Raw genomic sequence first — 23,421 nt, 5'->3', positions numbered from 1 at the left:
CTTGCCTTATTGCTCTAGCTAAGCCTTCTACTGATAAATTAAATAATAATGAAGACAGTGGGCAGCTTATCTTGCTCCAGATTTTAGAGAAAATAGTCACAGTTTTCCTTCATTTAGTGAAATGTTCATTATAGATTCACTATAGATTTGCTGTAGCCTTTATTATTTTGAGGTATGTTCCATCTATCCCTAGTTCCTCTAGACTTTCATCATGAAGAGATGCTGAACTTTGTCAAAGGCCTTTTCTGCATCAATTAAAATTATTATATGATTTCTTTCTTTATGTTTATTCATGTGCCGAATTATGCTTACTGATTTATGTTGAACCAACCTTGCATTCCTGGAATGAAGCCAATGGGATTCTTGTATATGACCTGAATTCAATTTGCAAGGGCTTTGTTGAGAATTTTACATCTGTGTTCATCAGGAATATTGATCTATAGTTTTCTTTCTTTTTTAAAAATATTTTCTATTGAATTTTTGTGAATTTCATAGAATACCTCTCAATCATATTTAGCCCCCACTTCCCTGTCTGCACCCCTCATAGCCCACCCACATTTTTGTATTTTGTCATATATAATGTTAAGGCCTATCAAGTTCATCCACTGGAGCCTGCTCAACCTGTCTAGTATTCCTTAAAGAAGACAAAGTCTTTCTCACTCATCAGTGATCAGCTACGAATAGTTCCTCACCAAAATTGTGACCCTCTATTCTATGCTGATTTTTGTCTGCTTGAGTTTGCATGGATCTTGTGCATGCTGTCACCATTGCTGTAAGTTCATATGAGCAAGTTCCCAGGAGCCTGGAAGACTCTGCTTCCATATGGTCATGTACCTCCTCCTCTGGCTCTTACAGTCTTTCTGCTACCCCGTCTGCAAGGGTCCCTGAGCCCCGGGTGGGAGGAGTTTAATATGAGAGTCTTGATTGTATCTTTATCTGGTTTTGGTACCAGGGTAAATCTTGCTTCATAGAATAAGTTTGGTAGTCCCATCTCCTTCTATTTTAATGGAAGAATGTGAGGAATGCTGGTGTTATTTCTTCTTTAAGGCTTTTGTAGAATTTTGCAGCAAATCCATTCAATTACCAACTTTTCTTTGTTGAGAGATTGTTATTGCATCAATCTTGATTATGAATTAAGTTGCTTAGAGCTTCTTGGTTTAATTTTGGTAGGTCATATATGCTTAAGAATTAATCAATTTCTTCTAAAACTTTTTGGAATATAAGTTTTCAAAGTACTTCCTAATGATTATCCATATTTCATGGAAATCTGTGGTAACTCCCACCTTTTTTCCTCTATTTTTTCATTTGAGTGTCCTCTTTAGTTTTATTTTAAATAATATTTTATTAATTATTTGAGAATTTCATACAATGTGTTTTAATCATACTCACTTCCCTCTCCTGACTCCTCCCAGATCTACCAACCTCTCTGCACACCCAAATTTATGTATTTTCTTTCTATTTGTTAAGGCCCATTGAATCTAGTTTGTATTACTCAAATATTCTTAGGTGTGAGGTCTTGCCCTAGAGTGTGGTTCACCTACCAGGAATCACACCTTTAAAGAAAACTGACTCTCCTTCTCCAAGAGAAACTGTCAATTACCAGTAGCTCCTCATTTAGGGTGAGACTTTATGCCCATCTCCCCTGCTATGTTGGAATTTTGTTTGACTTGAGTTTCCACAGGTTTTGAGGTTTTGCACATACTGTCATATCACAACTGCCCCGTTGTGTTCAGAAAACACTTTCCTTATAGCCATCAACACTGGCTCTTACAGTCTTTCTGCATCCTCTTCTGCCATGATCCCTGAGCCTTGTGGGGAGAGCTGTTGATATAGATGTCCCACTCTGGAGTCTCTTATTCTCTGCAAGTTGATCAGTTTTGGTCTTTCTGTATTAATCATTATCTATGGCAAAAGAAGCTTCTCTGGTGAGGGTTGAGAGATGCATAAACCTATGGGAATAGTGATAAGTCTTTAAGAGTTGCTTTAATACTATGTTCATCTAGCAGAATAATAGTAGCAGGTTCTGTCCTAGGGTGTATGAAATAGGTCTACCACATGATCCAGCTAAACCACTTGGGCATGTGCCCAGAAGACTGTATATTCTACTACAGAGATTCCTGCTTAACTATGTTCATTGCTGCTCTATTCACAATAGCCAGGAAATGGAAACCAAGATGTTCATCACCTGATGAGTTGGTAATGAAAATGTGGTATAGTTACACAGTGAAATATTATTAATCTATAAAGAAAAATGAAATTACAAACTCTGCAGGTAAATGGATGGAACTGGAAACAATCATCCTGAGTGAGATAAACTGATTTCCAAAGAAAAATGTCACGTGTTTTCTCTTTAGATACATGTGTTTCAGTTGGAATACCCATAGAGGTCAGGAAAGTAGAAAGGGGCCATGAGGGGGATCTCAAGGGAGAGGAGAGAGAACATAGTGATATGAAGGGGAAAAGGGAATAATAGAACAGGAAGGCTAAATGGAGTGGGGGATGGGAGGGCAGGGTAGAGGAGGGAGGCTGGGGAGGGATAACAAACACTAAAGGGCCTTTTGAAAAAGTATTATGGAAGCCTGCTACTGTAGAAGCTTTCTAATGAGCGCGCGCGTGCGCGCGCGCGCGCACACACACACACACACACACACACACAGTTTAACTAGAGTTGCCTTATAACAAGACAATGCCCCTACTCCATAGGCTGACAAATAAAAAGCCAAGTGTTAGGAATAGTTTACCTCCTATGGAATTGTTGGTCACTGGGGTCCCATAAACCCTAGACATTATAAGCATTTGCCATTGCTCTTAGTTACCCTCCAGAACTTGATGGTAAGACCTTATTGTTGAAGACACCACATACTTGAGTCATAGGACATGGAGAAATCAAGGTGCTCCTGATCTGGAAGCTTCATTCCTACTAGCCAGCTTTCATAGTGCTACAAGGCACTGTGCATGCTACCAGAGGAGAAAACTAATCATTGTTCTTACCCAGCTGTGAACTCTGATACCAACAGCAGTGACCAGCCTGGCAGGATGTGTCCATGGTTAAAATAGTAGCATGAATGTTATGGGAATAGCCAAACTTTTTCTGATTGAATTTAAGGCCCAATCCACAAGATGGAACTGATATTTGGCACTGTTTTTGTGCCAAGAACCTATGGCTAGATAGGTCTCTCTCTTTTGGTTATTTTGACTCTATTTATCAAAGGAACAACCCTCTGATTGAGTCTTTGTATTGATCTTTTAGTCTCCTTTTCATTAATTTGTGTCCTTATCTTTATTATTTCCTGCCATCTGCGGCATTTGGGTTTATATTGTTCTTGATTTTTAGGACCTTGGGATGCATTGTAACATTGTTTGAGATCATTCTGATTGTGTAATATAAACACTTATTGTTATAAACTTTCCTCTTTTAACTGCTTAATCTACATCCAAAGGTATGTTGTGATTTCATTTTCATTTGATATGAGTAACCTTTTAATTTCTTCCCTGATTTCCGAAATGAGTGAAGAAGGTGTATTGTTTAGTGTTCGTGTACTGGTGTAGTTTCTCTAGCTTTTCTGTTGATTTCTAGTTTTATTGCAATATCTCACGAGGTACAAGAAATTTTTTTCAGTTCTTTTGTTTTTGGTAGAGTTGATTTGTGGCCTAGAATGTGGTCTCTTTTAAGGATAGTTCCACAAGCTGCTGGAAAAAAAAACTGTATTCTGTTTGTTGGATATTCTGAATGTACTAAGTCCATTCAGTCTATGGTGTACTTGAACTCTGAGTTTTCTTTGTTAATGTTCAGGAGACAACTAAGACAATATGTCTCCCCCAATGCCTCCTTGACAGTGTGAAAACTGGAGTGTGCTCCCATGGTCACATGACTGTTAGTGGGAAAGGTTATTCTAGAACTCTGATTTCTTTTCTTCAGGCCTAAGGATTGAATCTGGGGCTTGGTGCCTGTTAGGTAGGCATTCTAGCTTGCTGGACAATTGTTCTGCCACTGGGAAGAGCCCTCTTTCTACTTTGATTTTGAGACAGAATCTTACTTGTAGCAATCCTTCTGCATCAGCCTCCTGAATGTTAGAATTATGAGCATAGGCCATCACACCTAGAATATGATTGATTTAAAAACTAATTTTAGGGACTGTGCTTAATCACTAAAGTGCTTGCCATGTAAGCATGCAGACCTGAGTTTAATTTCCAGCACACATATAAAAAGTCAGGTATGCTGGTTTGTTCTTCACTGGGTAGATGAAGATAGGCAGATGGTACGTGCTGGCCAGTCAGACTTGCCTAATCAGCAAGCTACAGGTCCCAATGAGAGGTATTACCTCAAAAAGCACACACAGAAACATGTGTCTCCCCTTTCCCACATGCTTGTGCATATATATATATATATGAAATACATAGACTAAATCCTAGTTATGTTTGAATTTTTTTTGCTTAACAGCAGCATAGTTAAATTTTTTGAGACTTTAAAAGAATAAAAACAATTTATTATTTTTATTTTATGTGTATGAGTGTATTGCTTGCATGTATGTTAAGTGCACTCACGTCATGCAATACCTGTGGGGGTCAGAAGAGGGCATTGGAACCCTTGGAACTGGAGTTACAGAGCGTTGTTACCTATGATATGGGTTCTGGGAACCAAACCCAGGTCCTCTGCAAGAGTTGCCAGTGCTCTTAACCACTGAGCCATCTCTCCAACCCCAAGAGTACAAATTTGAAAGTAATAGAACACATTTAAAACAACAACCATCTCTCATTATTTTGAATGCTATTGCTGTCTTGAAAAAAAATGCCTAAAAGGAAGTCCGAGGAAAACTGAAACCAGGTCAGGCCAGGGCTGAAAACACCAAGCCAGATGTTGCCATGGTGTGTCCTCTAAATGTCTTTTTGTCATTGGTTTTACGATCAGTTCAGCAGTATGGACTGAGCAGAATTTGAGTCAAGGTGGCATGGGTGTGACCTCGAGTGAGGGTGGTATGCTATCACATGGTCTGCAGCTTATGCTGTGGAGAGCTGGGTAGTCCATGCAGAGGATGTGGAGGGAGTTTCCTCAGATGGTAGTTCAGTGGTGAAGATGACCTGATTGAGAAGGTAGTGACAATTTTGCCCTTCTGGTCATCGTTCTGTGGGTGTCAGGACAACATCATAGATGCAAACTTGTCTGGTGTTACCATGAGCTTTTTAACCCTTTCCAAGGTGCCACCTCAAATTCTGGTATTTGAAATTGTGACAAGAAGATGAAAACAAAGGTTGGATAGCTGAGCCTGGCACAAGTGGCCTGTAGTGTCTAATCCTGAGTCCGTGGTACTGAGACGTGGTGGCATGGACTATGGGGCAATATAAGTGGATTGTTGTTTGATTATGGTGATGGTGTCCTCAAACCAGGCCAGTTCTGCTTGCCACACATTTTGCCAATCATGTAAACAAGGAGTTTTGCAAAAGAAAAACTTTACTTTCAAGGTAGCTACTTCACGGAGAGGGAGCCCAGGCTTCAAATGCCTTCTCTGGTAGAGTTTGGGGATACTTATGAGATAGAGAAGCAGAGTGGACTGTGGCATGGGGAAAAGTGATTGCAGGTGAAGTAGTCAGTGGTCTGCACATTTGTAATCAGCCTTCACAGTAGGACATACGTTCAGAAAATGGAGGAATCTGTGTGATCTGAGGGTGGCATTTTTAGCTCTCTGAAGTCAGAGTTTTCTTTTGGTTTAACCAATTGGACACTTGCTTAGGACTAAGTGAGAGTTGGTGCTTTCCAGAAAAGCAGGCTTCAAGATGCTAAAAAGCAACCTAGACAAACCGCTGTCCTCACGTCCCACAAGTTAGAGGTGTTGTCTACAGAAGATCTAGTGGGATGAGCAACACACGGCTTGGATGCGTGCCTTTCAGAATTAGTGTTGTTTAAGGCCAACTTCAATGAAAAGCAAACAAAGCTAAAGGTGTGTGCAGGTTTTTCCTTGATTTTGGTTGGTATCTATCTGGGTCTCCAATTCCCTTGTTATACTGGAGAGCCAAGCAGTCTGTACTGTGTACATTTTTTCTGTGGACACCATCAGAGGTGGTTCATGTTGAGGTGTGGGTGGGAGGGCAGAGCTTTACAGCCAGGTCAGAATTCTGATTCTATGGGTTCATCTAAGCCTAATGTTGTTTGAGCTACTTTTTTGTGGGGGTCCAGGCCAGCAACTCTTCCCCCTTGGAGGAACTTACCCCTCAACACTATCCTGTGAATAACTTCTTAACAATGGATTTTTTGTAACAGGAGTTTTAGGGAACTGGAGAGAAAGGGTGATTTGGAATACCTTAAGTCTATTTTGTGTGAAAGGCTTTACACTAATTGCCTAAGTGAATTTGGAAAAGTTCTCCCAGAGCTCCTCATTTGGAAAACAGAGGCATCTTGGAAGGAGATCTTCAGTTCCAATATTTTGTTTTTGGAAGGAACACGGTGGCTTCCTGGAAATGCCACCTTCAGCCCAACTCGACCATTTCTGACAAGAAGACAGAGGAATGCATCTGTTCTTTCAGTTCGGGCTCTTGAACAATCCTCTCTTGTTTTTTCAAACTTGAAAAGCAAAACTCCAATAAAAGCCAAACTATTCCCTTTTAGAGAATGTTTATATTGTAGCTGAAATTGTATTTATTAAAGTCTGCTAGAAGAATCCTCAATATCAACAGTGCTTTTTAAAACTCTTGCTCTGAGTAAGCAACTATTTGCCTTCCTCATTTCAAACGGTACCCACTTTTGCTCTCTGTCCTTTCCCTTGGGCCTGTGCTGGGCTGTCTCAGACCCTCCAGGCTCACCTTCTAGGGTACATTTCTCTAGCTGAGTGTGGCACTGGAGCAACTTAGCTTAGCAATGTCTCATGCTGTTGTTCTTTGCCATTGGACTCAATGTCTGCCTGGTCATTTAAGCACTAATTTAGAGTAATTTCCAGGCCAGCTAGATGGCTCTGTGGGTAAAGATGCTCACTGCCAAGTCTGAAAATCTGACTTAGATCCCGAATCTCCTTTGTGGAAGGAGAGAACTGACTCCCACAAGTTTTTCTCTGAACTCCACACATGATGCTTTTGCACACACACACACCCACACCTATACCACACATATACACACATAATAAATAAGTAAAAAAATTAAATTACATTTAAAATGCAAAAAGAGTAATTTCAATAAACTCTAAACCTTTCTCCTTAGTAGCATAACCCACCCCTAATCCCATATAAGGATTACCTTGTCCTATTATGATGCAAGATGGGACTCACAGGGGTGTTTTTGTGAAGCCCCAGCCATAAGCTCTTCTCATCTCATACAGTGACTGGTGACCATCTGGCTACACTTGTCTGTGGAAAGCACTGATGGTGTGGAGTGCTATCACAGAGGCTCTGCTGCCATTCTGGGGGACCTTGTGCCGAGAACCCACTTCAAGAGCACTGCAGTGAGCACTTTGCAGTGTGGTGATCTTGCAGTGAGCACTGTGCACTGTGGTGATCTTGCTGTGAGCATTGTGGTAATCTTGCAGTGATCCTTCTGCTCGGCTTCTTGCTCCAGGGGCCAATGGCATAGGTTTGGCACCTGGATGAAAGGCTTTTATGTCCTGACTCAGCTACCCTGGTGACAAGACTTTGGTAAGTGGGTTAATTTTTTTGTGACCTTTGCTTTCCTCTCCTGAAGAATGGAGTGAATAATATTTTATACAGCATAGAGCTGTTCTGAGGATTAAATGAGATCCAATAGGTTAAACATGTGGCCTGGTGCCTAGGATGTAGCAAGCACTGACAAGGTAGCTTCGTTGCTCTTGAATGTGTCTCACTGGGTTCTGTATAGTTTGGATCTGGTGTGTCATATAAAAGCCCATGTGTTAAAGGCTTGGCCCACCTGGCCTTCCTGGGAGGTTGTAGAACCTTGAAGAGGTGAAATCTAGGGCAGAAGCTAGGTCACTGGGAGCATGCCCTTGCCCATATATTGGGACCCTGGCCTCCCTTCTTTCTGTTTGTTTTTCAGCTGCTATGAGATAACTAGGTCTCCTCTACCCCATGCTTCTGCTTCCATGTACAGTGCCGTTGTAGGCCCAAACCAATGCGAAGTGACCATGAACTGAAATCTCTGAAATCATGATCCAGAACAAACCTTTTCTTATTGATAAGTTGACTATCTCAGGTGTGTTGTCATAGTAGCAAAAAGATGACTAGCACAGGTTCTTAGATCTCTAGGTGAGATTGAGCTAGCTTCAGTCTGCAGCACAGGTGCACAGCAATAAGTAACCAAAGCAAAAGCCCTGACTGTAAATCTGTCACATTTTCTGTTGATGCCATAGTTTTAGGTATTTAAATATTCATGTGTTTGGCAAATGCATTAGGGCCAGAGTGATAAATCTGAAATGTATAGATGGCTATCTGAGACCTTAAAGGGAGGTGATGGCTTTCAGGGCATTGGGGACTAACCAAGGATGCATTAGTAGTTCTGTCTATTACATGTCATTAAGTCTCATCTGCTTCTCTTTCCTTCTGGATGTACTGCACCACTAGGTGCACTCTATCGACGAGAGCAAAGTAGAATGCAGATCGATATGGTCGGCTTTGAAGGGAATGGGAAGTACAGAGAATGTATACCTTTAAATTTTGATTTTTTTTTAAAAAAATGAGAAATACCTTCATTATTTTAGGCGTATGTAAGCAGATAGACTTTCTAGTTTTAAAAAATACTTAAAAATATTATATAATTGATTTCTTTTTAAATGAGTAAAATCTTTGGAATTGAGAGAAGAAGAGGAGGAGGAGGAGAAGGAAGAAGGGGGGTTGCTCTTTCCATTCTTACATGTCGTTTAAGATGGGTTGGTACATTTTCTTTTCCCCCAAAGAAAATATATTTCACAAATAAGGTTTTTGTTGTTTTTTTTTTTTTGAGATAGGGTATCCCTGTAGCCCCAACTGGCCTGCAACTTGCTATGTAGACCAGGCTGGCCTTACTCTTACAGAGATCTACCCCTCTCTACCTCCTGAGTGCTAAGTATTGGGATTAAAGCTGTGCACCACCATGCCTGGCTATTATTATGGTGATATTGTACCCATTGTTTATTTTCTAATTGCCTTTCTAATTGCCATAAACATTTGAAACCCATTTTAACAATAATGATAATGATAGCTAATGTTTATGAGGACAGACTACTTATCAGACACTGTGTAACCAATTAAATGAATTAACATGCTTAAATCTACAGCAATCTTCTCAAATAAACCCATTATGAGTGCTATAGTACAGATGGCAAAACAAAGGCATAGAGAAATTTAAGAAACTTGTTGAATCATAGATATGATTGAGCAATGGAGCCAGGAGTTTCATTCAAACAAATCCTGAATCTAAACCCAAAAACTGCTTTAATTGCCTATCAAATTATTGATGTTATATGGTTTAATATTTAAACAGAAACACCAGAAATTTTCACATCCTAATGTTCATATTAATGTTTATATACCCATCACCTACTAAAATGCATAGTTCATGTCGGAGCTCAGCACATGTATTTTTTTTTAAAACAACTGAGTGATGAAAGGCATTGGCAAAATGTCATAATAGATGAATAGGTTGTACTGATTGGATGAAATTTAGGAGCAGTAAAGAGTGTCTTCCAAAACATCACAGAACTGCTGCCCCCCACTCCCGCTTGATCTACCAGCACCTCACCACTCCTGGGTCAAAAGGTGGAGTCGGCTGGTGTCTCAGTGATTCTTTGTGAGATTCTCAGCTGACTGAGCCCTGGAGAATTCCAAGGCTAGGTCTGTAAAACAGGAATAGATTCTCCTTCTTCTTAGGATACTTGTTTTAGGAAGTCAGCCAGTATTCTGGTTGGAAGACAGGCAACCACATGGAGGGTGTTCACAGTTAGGTTGACAGCAGTACCAGCCTCTGGACAGATGAACTAGGTCCGAATGGGAACAGTTAGAGTTCGGTGGTTCCAGGAGCTGCAGAGTCCCAGAAAGACGACTGCAGATGGCAACTTTGTGAGCTTCATGCCTGCTCATTGTTTTATACTGTTGAGTTTAGCGGTACTTGCTACACAGCAGTAGATAACTAGGTCACTTAGTTCACTCTTAAATTTTTTCCTGATGTTTTTAAGAATCATTTGGTTGTGTAAGAAATTGAAAATAAATTTCTAGACTAAAACAGTATAGACTAATTTGTATAATTATGATATTCTATTAAACTTTTGCTATGATAATAGGTATTTATTAATGATTTAATTTGAGAGGACTGTCTTGTCACCTTTAACATAGACTTAGCCTTGAGTATGTGTGTGTTGTTCAAGAGCTCAGTACACATTCATCTCATGTTTTTCTGTTAGAAGCACCAGACTCTTCACAAACCTTCACATCAGACAGACAGACCATCGACACACATGGACATGATCTTAGAAGATGAACAACTCATGTTCTTCTGCTGAAATGACCAAACCAACCTCCACATCCAACAGATAGACCAATGACATATGCAGAAATGGAAGACTCTGCCTGTGAAATCCCAGAGGCATGCTTTAGAAATGTCTAAAAGAAGGAATCCAAAGACAATTTGACCCTAGTGGTTTAAAAAAAGTATTTATTTATTTATTTATTTTTGTGTGTGTATGAGTGCTTTGACTGAATGTATGTAAGTGTACCATGTGCATGCAGTGTCTATGGAGGCCAAGAGAGGTTGTTGGATTCCAATAACTGGAGTTATAGACAGTTGTTAGTCACCATGTGGTTTCTGGGAACTGAACCCCGGTCCTCTGCCAGACCAGCCGGTGATCTAACCACCGAGTTAGCTCTATGGTGATATTTTTAAAAAATTCTTTTTATTTGTATGAGTGTTTTGCTGTCATATGTACTTGTGTTGTGTACTTGTGTTGTGCAAAGCCTGCAGAAGCCAGAAGAGGTAGTTGGAGCCCCTGGAACTGGAGTTACAGACAGGTGTTAGCCACTATGTGGGTGCTGGCAATCAAACCTATAGCCTCTGAAGGAGCAGCTGCTCTTAATTGCTGAGTCTTCTCTTTGTCCCCAACTCTGGTGATTTTTATAGCTAGGTTGATTTTTTTTGTTTAGGGAAGTAGTAATACATGACAATGTATACCTCTAGCTTTTTTGATTTGTATCTCTAGCTATTTAAAATATAAATGTATTGTGCCCTTATGTAGAAGATTGTATATAAGATTGTACATAAGATTGTTTAAGTCTTCTCAGATGTATTCCATTTGATTCTCACACAACCCTCTGGCAGTTCTAACATTATCCCATTTTTAGGGATGGGGACCAAGGCTTATGAATGTGAAATGATTTGTTTAAAGTCTTGTGTTAGAAGGGCTGGAGCCTCAGCCTGGCAAGTCTCCAAAATCTATGCTCTTAATTAGCTACTTCTTGCTGTGGCATTTCTTTGGAAATCCACTAAAATTTCAGTCAATAATCCATGTTCCTAATTAATTGGATTTCTCCTCTCCACAAACATTTAAAAAGGAAAACAGTAGGGAAACAACTTGATAATGGAGCTGTTCAGCAAGTCAATTTTGGAGTCAGGCAAGGTGCTCTAAACTGAGAGATCAGCCTGAGATGCTGACCTGAAGACTGAAGACTGTCCAGGGACAGTCTGATCACTAAAATATCAGAGGCCAAAGACAACATCCCTGAGGTTAAGGGCCAGCTAAGTGCACAGAAACTCCAGAACAGAGGAATAGCCTCTGAGCCCAGTACTTTTGGGATCCAGGAGTTCTAATGGAGGCTGACTCTTCCCAAAGGTCAGGGTAAACTGCGGACAAGACAGTTGGACAGAAGAGGAGACAAGTCCATAGAGTGTGCTTTCCAATAGTTGAGGACCCATATGACACTTTTAGACATGATTCTTATCACAGAATAAATTCAAGTCATATGGAAAGTATCACTGAGTACCCATCACATGCAAGGCACCAATTCAGAGCAGATGTTAAAAAGAATTAAATAGCCCCTTCTAGCCTTGGGCCCAGGACCACTCCTGCTTTTCTCCCTCAGATCTCTGGACTAGCTTCCTAAACCAGACTAGCTTAATCCTCTAGTATGGTTTGTTAGCCCCTCCACAGGCTGCCCTAACCCCCACCTCTCCCGGCCTCTTGATCTGTCTGATGCAGACTGGCCTGTCTATTACCCAGACAGACCTACTCCCCCATGAGAACCTGAAGCACACACCAGCTAACTTTTCATACCTGAGCAAAAGCAACCAAGCTACATCAACAATATAAACAGAACTAAAATTCAACTAAACAAAGGCAGAATATAATTTACTATTGGACAAACAACCAACAAGAGACATCCATATGCCCAAACAGCAAAGCAAAAATACAAATAATATGAAAAACCAAGATAATATGTCCCCAACAAAGCCCACTGGTCCTACAGAAGTGTACTACAATGAGAATCACCCTGTGGAAGCCAATGATGCAGAATTTAAAAGAACAACCATAAACATGATAAAAGAACTTAAAGAAAATACAGACAACTCAAAAAACTCAAAAAGGTTAGGCATAAACTTGTGAGGGAAGCTCAAGAAAATACAAATATGAAATAACAAAAACAATTCAGGGCTTGAAAAGAGATAGAAATATTGAAGGAAGACAAAATGGAAGATGGAATTGAAAAACTCAAGTCAATTTAAACAACAGGAGAAGCCTCATAAGTAGACTGAATGAAATGAAAGATAAAATTCAAGACTGGAGGACAAAGTTCAAGAATTGGACTCCTTAAGCAAAGACTATGAAAAATTAAATAAAAACACAGGAATGGAATATGCAGGAAATGTGGGACACCATGAAAAGACCAAATCTATGCATCATAGGCATACAAGAAGGAGAAGAATCTCAGGTCAATGGTATTGACCAGATCTTCAACAGAATTATAGAAGAAAACTTTCCCAAATAAAGGAAAGACACACCTATACAGATTCAAGAAGTACACAGAACACCAATTAGACAGGACCAGAACAGAAACTCTCCATGGACTATCATAGCAAAAACACTAAATGTACAGATCAAAGAGAGGGTGGGTACTGAAAACTGCTAGAGAAAAACAATAAGCTAGATATAAAGGAAAACTCATCAGAATTTCAGCTGACTTTTCAAAGCAAACTATGAAAGCCAGAAGAGTCTGGACCAAAGTATTCCTAGTTCTAAATGACCATAGATAGCAACCCAGGACACTTTACCCAGCAAAACTATCTATCATAGTCGAAGGGGAAAGAAAAATTTTCATAACATGAATAGGCTGAAAGAAATCATGTCCTCCAAACCAATACTAGAGAGAAGATTCAAAGCAGTACAAAGGACTGAAGATAGGAATGACTATATCCAAAAGGTTACAGAAAAAACAAAGGAAGGTATAATGACGAAAGCACAAAATAGGACCAAGAACACAAAGCAATTAAACTGAAAGTAACCAATACATGTCTTTCAATAATAACTTTAAATATCAATGGCCTCAACTCCCCAGTCAAAAGACATAGGCTAGTAGAATGGATTTAGAAACAAAATCCATCTTTTTATTGTCTTCAAGAAACTCATCTCACCTTTAAGGATAGGCACTATATTAGGGTGAAAGGATGGAAAAAATATTCCAAGCAAATGACACCAAGAAATAAGCAGGTGTTACAATTTTTAATATCTGGAAAAATGGACTCCAAATTAAAGCTAATGTGAAGATACAAAGAGGATGACTTAATTCTGATCAAAGGAACAACTGACCAAGAAGATATCACAATCATGAACATATATGCACCAAACTGTGGTGCACCCAACTTCATAAAAACTGTACTACAGGACTGTAAAACACAGATTAGCTCCAACTCAGAAACAGTTGATTTCAAGTATCCCACTATCTCCAATAGAGAGGTCAGCTTTCTGAACAAAGAATAAACAGATGTCTGAATCATACATCAAATGGACCTAACAGATATCTACCATATATCCCATGCAAGCATAAGTTTCTCTAAAATTGACTACCTCCTGGGGCACCAAAGGAACCTCAACAAATACAAAAGAATTGAAATAATTTCTGCATTTTATCAGACCACTGTTCAATAAAACTTAAATTCAACAACAAAAGCAGCTCTGGCAACTACATGAACTCATGGGAATTAAAGAACACACTCCTGAATGATGAATGTGTCAAAAAAGAAATCATGAAAGAAAAAAAAAAGTCTTCCTGGAACTAAGTGAAAATGATTACATAACATAGCAAAACCTCACTAGGACACATTAAAAGCTGTTCTAAGAGGGACATTTATAGTCCTAAGTGCCTACATTAAAAAAATCAGAAAGAGCAAAAATAAATGACTTAACAATACAATTCAAGTATCTGGAAAAGCAAGAACAATCCAAACTCAAACCCAGAAGACAAGAAGAAATAGGAAAAACCAGAGCAGAAATCAATAAAATAGAAACAAAGAAAACAATACAAAGAATCAATGGATCTAAGAGCTGGTTCTTTGAAAAGAGAAACAAGATACACCCCTAGCCCAGCTAACTCAAATAAAGAGCAAATCCAAATTAACGAAATCAGGGATGAAAGGGAAAACATCACAACAAACACACAAAAAAAATCCAGAACATTATAAAGGAATACTTGAAAAATCTAAACTATTAAATTTGAAAATCTAAAAGAAATGGATATATTTTTTTAATTCAATGGACCCACCAAAGTTAAAAAAAGAAGAGATCAACAACTTAACCAGACCCATACAAATAAGGAAATTGAAATAGTAATAGAAAACTTTGGACTAAAAAAAATCCCAGGCCCAGATGGATTCACAGCAGAATTTTACAAGACCTTCAAACCAATACTAAATTATTCAAAAAGAAGGAATCAGAGAGAGAGAACTCCCAAACTCCTTCTGTGAAGCCAATATTGCTATAATACCCAAACCAGGTAAAGGCACACACACAAAAGAAAACTATAGGTCCATATCCCCAACTGTGCTGGATAGCTTTACTGTCAACTTGACACACCTGGGTTGAGGGAGCCTCAATTGGGGAATTTCCTTCATTTCTGTGGGCTGTGGCCATGTCTGTGGGAGATCTTGATTGTTGAGTGATGTGGGAAGGCCCAGCCCACTGGGGATAGTGCCACCCCTGGGCAGGTGGGTCTGTGTTATATAAGAAAGCAGGCTGAGCAGGGGCCAGGGAGCAAGTCAGTAAGCAGCGATCCTCCATGGCCTGTGCTCCAGCTCCTGCCTCTGGGTTCCTGCCTTGAGTTTCTACCGTGAGCTCCCTCAGAGATGAACTGTGACCCAGGAGATGTAAGCCGAGTAAACCCTTTCCTCCTCAAGTTGGTATTGGTCAGAGTATTTTGTCACAGCAATGGAGAAACAAACTAGGACAGAAATTGGTACTGAGAGTGTGAGGTCCTGCTGTGACAGACCTGACCTTGGTGTTTTTAGGAGGATAGTGGAAGTGTTCAGAACTTTGGGCTGGAAAAGCCATTGAGTGAGTTTGTTGCTGTGGATCTTGGAACAGTTATGCTGAAAGAGTTGTGAACAATGGAGGCCTGACTTGTGAAGCTTCAGAGGGAAGCAGAGACTATAAGGGCTGTTTGTGTGATATTTTGAATTGAGAATCTGTGGGTTCTGGTCAGCTGGAGCTGAAGAATCAGCTGTGATTAAGAAGGGACCAGAACCTGAAGTAAAACCTTTGCTTTACTGGGACAATTGATGCTGGTTAGCTGGGGCTGAAAATCAGCCCTGATTAGCAAGAGATCAGCATCACTGAGGTGAAATCTTCTGGGAACTAGTTCCTCAGGATTAGCACACAGAAGCTGTGGTAAGCTGGAAACAGGACTTGGTAATGTGTAAGAGTGTCCTGCATGGTTCTGGTGTTGAAAGTGTGAAGGGGTCACAGAGAGCAGCTGGGGCTTGGCACTCTGAGAGGCCAGGAAAGGCCATAGGTGAAAATGCAGCTTCAGTTGCAGTTAAGATTCCAGGATTGAAGGGGTGATGGAGAGAATCTGAGGCTTTGCACCCCAAGAGGCAAGAAGAGGCCATTGGTGAAGGTGTAGCCTCAGTGTTAGTGGAGACCCCAGCTTTTTGGAGATGCTAGGACCATGGGACAACCACCAAGAACAGCAGTAGGTGTGGAATGGAGCTAGCCTGGGTCTGCAAGACAAGCTGTGAGCTGTGGATATCAGAGTCAGAGAAGTGGAGTTGCCAGAACCCTTTGGAGGCCAGAAGCTCATGAGTGAATCCCAGATGTCCAGCCTTGAGCTACTTTGCTGGACTTCGGGTTTGCTTAGGTGTGCCTGATTCTTCCCTTTGAAATAAGACAGTACTTGTTTGGGATTTTACAGAAGCCCCCAGTTAAGAGACTTTTAAAAGAGACTGTTAAGTGTTGGATTTTTTAAGGACTGTGGGTCTTTTAACGTAGTACTGTCTTATGTTGTGGTATTAATGTTAACATCATATCTTGGGGAAGATAAATGGAAAGGCTGTGGTTTAATAATGTTGTGTTTGTGTGTCAAGTTGATAAGGGGTCAGTTGTCCTGGATAGCTTTAGTGTCAACTTGACACACCTGGGTCGAGGGAGCCTCAACTGGGGAATTGCCTCCATTGGAAGGTATTGGTCTATGGCCATGCCTGAGGGGCATCTTCTTGATGAGTGATGTGGGAGGGCCCAGCCCACTGTGGGTGGTGCCACCCCTGGGCAGGTGGGCCTATGTTGCACAAGAAAGCAGGCTGACCAATGAACAAGTCGCAAAAGTTCTCAACAAAATACAAATCACACACAGACACACACCGAAAGACTATTCATCATGATCAAGTGGACTTATTCCACTTGAGATGCAGGGATGGTTCAATATATTTAAATCAATAAATGTAATAAATTGTATAAATGAACTTAAAGACAAAATCACATGATCCTCTCAATGGACACAGAAAAGGCCTTTGACAAAATCCAATATATGTTCCCTCCTCACATTGTCTCCGCAAGCCTTGGGCTTTGACCTGCTCCTGCTCTTTCCACCTGAGACCTCCAGATTAGCCTTGTAACCCAAACCCTGCCTACTGTGTCTTGATCCCCCTGCACCCAGACTAGTTACATTCTCCTCCTTCAGGGAGCACCCGTACTCTGCATAGCTAGTTAGACCCATCTGATGCTTTCCCCACCCCTACCTTGTCTGTAGCCCTCCCCGCCTCCATCTCCTGATCATTGTGCCTGAAATCTGCAGACTTCCCTGGTATGTCAGACCCTGCCCACTCTGGGTTGATTCCCCTGCACCTTGCCCAGTTACATTCTCTCTCTCCATGCTGTCCCTATTCCAGCCTTGGGCCTAGGCCCACTTCTGCTCTTCCTACCTAAGACCTCCAGATTAGCCTCCTAATCCAAACCCAGCCCACTGTGTCTTTATCCCCCTACACTCAGACTAGCTACATTCTCATACCTCAGGGTCCATACCTATACTACCTAGCTATTTAGACCCTCCCACAGTGGTCCTCACCTAGCCTTATTCCTAGGCCCCCTTCCTGATTTTCCTGACAGAGACATCTTGACTAGTCTGCCAGACCCAGCCACTGGATCCCCATAGGCTTGAACTGGGCCTATAATCCCTTTGCCCTTTGCATACAGCCCTCAGGTATACACATACACTAATGTTCAGAGACCATATGTGTATTTCTCATGGGGTTCCCAAGCCAACACATTTCTCCCTGATACCTGTGCCACCCATGATCCATTCATCTTTCTCTCCCCCTGTCCAGCCTCCCTCCTCTCTCCCTAGTCCAAACATCCCCATTATTCCCACCCTCCCCCTATAACACCCACCTCCCCCATCCCCCTTCTGAGGTCCCTCCTCCCCCCCCCCCCCCGGCCCCCCCCTTTTCCACCTCCCCTCCCCTTCCAGTCAAACACTCCCCCTTTTCCCACCTTCCCCCTGGTAACATCTGTTTCTTACTATCCCTCTCTTTCAGGCTTTTCTTTCCCTTTATCTCTGTGTTTCCTTTTCATTTTCTTGGCTGCTGTTACATCATGATGTATACTCACATATAAAGGATTGGTGCTATGATCTGCAAGTGAGAGAGAGCATACATCACTTGCTTTTCTGAGTTTGTGTTACTTCACTTAGTATAACAGCCTCTAGTTCCATCCATATACCTGAACATTTCATAATTTCATCTTTTCTAACTGCTACGTAGAACTCCATTGTGTAAACATACTACATTTTCATTATCTGTTTGTCAGTTTAGGGATGTTTAGGTTGTCTCCATTTCTTAGCTATTGTGAAGAGAGCAGCAATAAACATGGATTTACAGGTAGCTCTACAGTAGGATGAGTCCTTTGGGTATATGCCAAGGAGTGGAATAACTAGATCCTAGGGTGGGTTCATTTTTAGTTTTTTGAGAGTTCTTTACACTGCTTTCCATAGTGGTTGCACAAGTTTGCATTCCCACCAGCAGTGAATGACTGTTCCCCTTTTCCCACATCCTCTGCAGCATTTGGTATCTTTTGATCTCTTGATCTTAGCCAGCCTGACAGGGGTAAGACAGAATCTTAAAGTGCATTTCTCCAATTACTAAGGATTTAGCATTATTTAAGGTGTTTTTTAGCCATTTTTATTTCTTTGAGGACTCTCTGTTCAGATTCATAGTTCATCTTTTAGTTGGGTCATTGATTTTCTTGTTCTTTGTTTTTTTGAATTCTTTGTATATTCTGGATATTAATCCTCTGTTGGATATGTGACTGGTGAAGATTTTCTCCCATTCAGTGGGTTTCCTCTTCATTTCCTTGGTTGTTTCTTTTGCTGTACAGAAACTTTGTAGCTTAATGAGGTACCACTTGCTGCTTATTGATCTTAATGCCATTGATTTAGAAAGTCCTTTCCTACACCTGTATCTTATATGGTACTGACAATATTTTCTTCTAACAGTTTCAGAATTTCAGGTTTTATATTGAGATTTTTGATCCAATTGGAGTTGACTTTTGTGCAGTGTGAAAGATAAGGGTGCAATTTCAGTCTTCTATAGGTGGAGATCCAATTTTGTCTGCACCATTTATTGAAGATGCTGTCTTTCCTCCACTGTGTTTTTGCACCTTTGTCAAATATCAGGTGACTGAAATTGCATGTACTCATGTTTAGACATTCTACTGTGTTCCACTGATCCACGTATCTATTTTTGTGCTAGTACCATGCTGTTTTTATGACTAGTTCTGTAATATAATCTGTGATCTGGTATGGTGATCCCCCCAGCATTGTTCTTTTTGCCCAAGATTACTTTGGATATCCAGGGTCTTTTGTGATTCCATATGCAGTTTAGGATGCCTTTTTCTAGCTCTGTGAAGAATACTGTGGGTATTTTGATTGGCATTGCATTGAATCTGTAGATTGCTTTTGGTAAAGTGGCCATTTTTAAAATATTAATTCTATCAATCCATGAGCATGGTAGGTCTTCTATCACCTCGTGTCTTCCTCTATTTCTTTAAAAATTTGAAACTGCCATTTTAGAGATATTTAACATTTTTGGTTAGGTTTATCTGTAAATATTGTATTTTTTTGTATTTTTTGAGGTTATTGTGAATGGGAGCGTTTCCTTAAATGCCTTTTCTGATTGCTTGTTATTGATTTATAGAAAGGCTACTGATTTTTGTAAGTTGATATTATAACTTTCCACTTTAATGAAAGTATTAATCATTTCTAGTAGTTTTCTTCTTCCTCTTTTTAAATATTAAACATCTTGGCATGGGGTGGATAATTTTACCATATGCCACCACCAGAATGTGCTGCCTTGTGACAGGTTCAAAAGCCATGGAGTGACCAATTATGGACTTAATTAACCTCCAAAACTGTGAGTCTTTTTTGTTTATAAGTTGATTATCTTAGGTATCTGTTAGTCACAGAAGGTTGACCAACACATTGACAGCATAGTGCAGCTTTGTTTGTCTCGTGGACAGTCAGAAGAAAGAAGCCACATAGCAAGTGCTAAAACCACAAGTTATACTTTCTAAAACACTGCACCCATGGCCTTTGTCCCTGACACAGGGTCTCTTCTACACTGTGAAACTTAGTAAGGGGTGATAAGTGGGGCAGGACTTGAGGTAGAATCCTGCTAATTTCAACCAGAGGATGTAGGACTTTTACTGAAAGCCATGCAGTAAACAACCCAAGCTTGGTAGGCCACACAATCTCTCTGAGTCACCTCTTACTGTTCATGAATGTAGCCAGAGTATGTAATGGCTCAAACAGTGTTCCAATAAAACTTTATAAAAAAATTATACAAAGTTTTGCTTGTACAAATAAGCTGTGCTGTTTCTGCTCTCTCTGCCTCTCTATCACTATTTCCACAGGAAAACTGCCAATAAAGGAAACTTCTGATGAGACAGAGAGCTGGGAAGGAAGTGACAGCTTTCTGTGGCTCTCAGGTCCTTTCTTGGGTTCTACTCAGGCCTTATGCTTCTGAAGTCCTAACAGACAGCAGGACAAAGGAGCGGCCTCAGACTGATAGCCCTCTCCCCCGGCAGGAGGACAAAGCTACCATGTGGAATCCATCAGAGCCAGGTTTTGTTTCTTGGTGCTGCCAGTGGATAGTGGTCTTCCTTACCCACCAGATCATTTTTCCAGAGAATATTTGCAAGAGAGACAGATTTTTCCCTCCTACCCTCCTTAACTGCACTGTAAAAAGTATGCCTAGTGGAAACTTCTCCAGCTAACACTTCATCATGTGGCCCAACTGGCCACCTTTCCTTTTAGCTGGCCTCCAGCTTTGGAGATAATCTTGTGTCTGCCTGGAGCTCCACTCAGGTGCGGGTGGGGTGCCCTCCTTTACCAACACTGCTGCAGCCAGGTGTTATGGTGTTGTGGGCACCTGTTACTTGAATTGACAAAGCCCTCCTATTACACCCAGAGGGCTTATTGAAATGTTACAGTGGCTAAAATGGTGCGCTGAACTGGTGTGAACACAGTAAGTTTTATCTTCTTGACTGTTCTCTGTGGTCCATGGTGCAATCCTGTTACTCTATCTTTGCTGAGCCCACTTAGCTCTAGTGTGGTCAGCTTGCAATGAAACCTGAGGGCCTGAGGGAGGAACTGAGGCTTTCAGTGTTTGCTGTGAGATGGGCAGAACAGACCTGCCCCAGGTGCTCTGCGGAGTCAAGCTGCCCATTAACTGAGTCCTTCCAGGATGTTTTGCAGGGATGGAGGGTCATGCTTAAGAATGGTGCTCTCTGCTCACAACCAGAGCAGCAATAACTTGTATGCTCATGTATTTCCTTCTGAGATGTAAAATATGCCTTATAGAATGTATTTCAGTAATCTTTTTCTTGTTTCAAATTTTATATCATGTGGCCTACAAAACTAAAGATAAACTTTAAAGCAATTTCTTTTGAGGATAACTTCAACATTATTGCTTCTCTTTTCTTGAAGAATTCATTTTTGATACTTCACAGTGTGTGTGTGAGAAACCAGCTCTGTGAAACATGTAACACACCTTGTCTCTTCAACTCCTCAACTCCTCAAACCTTTATTTTCTCTTTCTTTCTGCCGTGCTTTTTTTTCACCCTGCAGCTTTCATCACATTTCTTTAATAATTTTAGTGCTGTCTGATGACACTTCTGGTTGACATAGAACTTCAGCATTTCCAATCAAAGGGAAGAGGGGAGGCCACAGCTTTGAGACCAGGCTACTTGACTCATTTCTTTCTCCCGCTGTTTCCTCTTAGCCTCTTTGGGACATTTTTTCTTTCTTGCCCTGCCGTTTTCTATAAAATAGTTAAATGCAGACATGAAAACCCTTCTAAGTCACATACCCCTATCCCAGATGCCCAGTTCCTGTCTTGTGAAGTGATGAATAAATTGTTGTGCGTCTTTCAGAAGCTCTGCAGGTATGTTCATGGGTCCACGTCACGTTTTAAGGCAGCAACGTGTGATGTACTTATTGTCAATGTTGTGCACCTTGAGCCTTCCACTTTGATCCTGCTCATCAAAGACTATTTCCAGGGCACAGGTAGGCCCCCTAAACCATTCTCACAGCTTTTGGTGGCTTTAAGAGCTCTGTTTCAGTGAGCATTTATCCTCATGGTTCTTCGGTGAGTTCAGCTGTTTTTCTTCTTTTCTTTGTGTCTCTGTGTTCTATTCTGACTGTTTTTCTCCCTTATATGACTTCATTGGTCTAGTGCATATCCCAGGATCCAGATCATACCCTGTCCCTTTCGGAAAACCTTCAAAATCACAGAAAATAGACTACAACAACCTATTGGACAGTCACTAGAAGAAGGGCCTATACCTGTATTGATGTGTCTTCTGAAGTCAGAAGTCTCTCTCCAGAACTCCAGAGTCATTCTCAGGAATGTAACCATCAAAAGAATGAGACCTCAGTCTGCAAGCCTCCACTGGAGGATCGAATCATTCTGGTAATCATTAGTTCACATCACAGCAGATCTCCTCCTTTTTCTCATGAACCCATTCTTCTCCTTCCCTTTAAACCATCCAATACCAAAGGAGTCATTCCTCCATTCCTCCAGGAATTTAGTTTCATTTTTTCATTTCTAACTGTTGTAAGATGCTTTACAGAACACGCCCATGGGAGTACCTTAAACTTTGTCCTAAAGATGACCCTGAACTGGGTAGATTAAAGTCTCAAACCAATGGAATCTTAGATTTAGAACAGGGAGCCACACAATCAAGAATGAAGGGCAATTATCCTGAAATTGAAGCATTGGACTTAAGTGGAACAATGAACTTTAACACTGGACTTAAAATGCATCAATGGAGTTAAAGCAGGAATGATATAGTTGTATCCGGTCAACATCCTAGGCATCAGACTCATTAATTCTCCCAAATGCTCCTCATTGGCTATCAGGGAGACAGATTTTTATGTGCCTCTTTCTTTGTCAATAAAAATCTTTCTTTTCTTTTCTTTTTTTTAAGATTATAGATTTTTATGATTAGAAGAAGCATTTTATCACAGCATTAATGTATTCAATAACAATTTCCAGAGCAAAGATGTATCTCTTTCAATATTGGCTGTAAAATTTTAGGTTCACAATTGAATCAATACAACTATACAATATTGAACTCAGTATAAACCCTATAAGACATAAAATTGAATGAGGCTTTAACCTTTAAAAAAGATCTCCATTTCATTTTAAAATATACTGTTTCATACAGAAAAACTCATTTTTAATGCTACTAATACTTGGATGTTTGCACATGCGTCTCTAATCTCTATGTATCTGATTATTACTAGTCCCAATAAAGCTCTTTCTTTATTGGAAAAAAAAAACCAGGTGTTACAACCAATCAAAGTGCAGAGAATAAGTGTTAATGGAGTGCTCAAACACAAATGGGGCATCTACACTACCCTGTTCCCTTGGGCTCAGGATCCTTTGTGGAAGATGGGGTGGAAGGCTTCTAAGAGCCAGAAGTTGGGGAGCAAAATACTGTCTTCTAGACATGACATGGC

The sequence above is a fragment of the Nannospalax galili genome, unplaced genomic scaffold (assembly GCF_000622305.1).
Source record: "Nannospalax galili isolate Female #2095 unplaced genomic scaffold, S.galili_v1.0 scaffold155, whole genome shotgun sequence".
NCBI classification, from domain to species: Eukaryota; Metazoa; Chordata; class Mammalia; order Rodentia; family Spalacidae; genus Nannospalax; species Nannospalax galili.
This window is presented reverse-complemented; position numbering follows the sequence as displayed.